Below are 1,702 nucleotides of genomic sequence, written 5' to 3' on the forward strand. Positions count from 1 at the left end.
TTTTACCTAGGGCTTCAAATAGGCTCATGTCCTTAACGACTTCGGCTCGTCCCATCTTCGCTTGCGCACAGCTCGTCCCATCTTCGCTTGCGCACACCTCGTCCCATCTTCTCCCATACACGGTTCGACCCATCTGAGCGTCCTTCGCGTGGCTCGGCCTGTTTATTGGCCCTTCACAGCTCGGCCCATTTATGATGTTGGGCGCAGCTCAGCCCATTTTCCTTATGTGGGGGCTCGGCCCGTATCGGTCGAATTACCGATTCCTTTTGCCAAAGCGGCTTTCCCAGATGTTCAATTATTCGTAAGGTGGTTTGAACCGGTTAGGGTGAAACCGACCCCAACATTCATTACCTTTATCACTTGTTTAAAATCGACATAGCATATGCCATGAATTCCTGCGAAACCCCTTGAGCCCTACGTTTGTTTTTCAATGCTTACAACCTTTGCTTTTCATTCGATTTTCCTTGCTTTCCATTCGCGTTTCATTTATTCAATTTTTACTTGCTTTTATTTGCTTTTATTTTTAATTGCTTTTACTTGTTTAGCTTTCTAGTTTAGATTTTGTGACAACCAAAACACAAAACCAAAACCCAAACCTGTTTAGTTCTAATCTGATTTCGTGAATTTGTACTGAAACAACTAAATCTCTGTGGATCGATACCCTAAGTACTACAACGCACATCTGTGCACTTGCAGACATTTAGGAATTATAAATTTAAAACCTGAAGCTATATATAACAACAACAAAAACCCCGTTTTACAATCACATCAAGTTTTTGGCACTGTTTTTGGGAACTTTGATTTTTTTCGTTGCGAATCCCAGCTTAAATCAATTAGAACACTTGTTTACTTTTACTTTTTCTTTTGAATTTTTCAGGTTTCTCTACAATGAGAGACCGGGAACATGTTCCCGGGACTCTTGGTGATCCACCATATCGTGTGTATGGTGATCCAAGCGATGATGACCTGACTGATGATGAGTTTGAAGAACCGATCTATGATGACAATGAGGTAATCGGATCGGCAAAACATGAAGATGATGATGAACTGATTGGAAGTTTTGATTCACTCAAGAAATTCTTGGAAGATCTAAGAGCTATTCAACCAGCCTTACCAGAGGATGGCAAAACCGAAATCAAGGTACCCTATATCCATTTAGTTCAACAAAATCAATTCCATGGTTACATATCCGAACACCCGATTGACCATATCGAGACGTTCGAAGAATTATATGCAACCATTACCGCAAATGGGGATTACCACAAGTGTAGTCTTTTCCCATTCTCTTTGAGAGACCACACCAGTAAATCGCTAAAATCATTAGAACCTACTTCACTAAAAACGTGGGCAGCGTGTAGAAAAGCTTTCCTAAATCGTTTTTATACTAGAAATTGGTCCAATCTCTTAATAAACAAGATACGGACTTTTAAACAAAAAGAAGATGAAGATCTTTTAGATACTTGGTAGAGATTTAGGGAATACCAAAGAGATTGTCCACATCACAGATATACCGACGAATACCTGATGGGTATCTTCTATCGAGGTATTACTCCAGAGTTACGACACTTTTTCGACACAGAAAGTAATGGAGACTTCTCAACTAGATCTGTAGAACATGCTCGTGTTTTCATCAACAAATTCGCAAACAGCATCCGTAATCAAGCAACCTTTGGCAATTCTGCACTTCCTGAGAAGAAAGAAG

At 40.2% G+C, this 1,702-nt stretch overlaps 1 non-coding gene across 1 annotated transcript; it reads right to left on the minus strand.

Annotated features, from left to right (window-relative positions):
* Window positions 1–1,400: 1,400 nt before the first annotated feature.
* Window positions 1,401–1,508, minus strand: LOC112087384. The gene has a single exon (XR_002900067.1). It is a non-coding gene; the product is annotated as a small nucleolar RNA R71 (small nucleolar RNA).
* Window positions 1,509–1,702: the final 194 nt, after the last annotated feature.

This window comes from Eutrema salsugineum, unplaced genomic scaffold, assembly GCF_000478725.1.
Source record: "Eutrema salsugineum unplaced genomic scaffold, Eutsalg1_0 scaffold_18, whole genome shotgun sequence".
Lineage (NCBI taxonomy): Eukaryota > Viridiplantae > Streptophyta > Magnoliopsida > Brassicales > Brassicaceae > Eutrema > Eutrema salsugineum.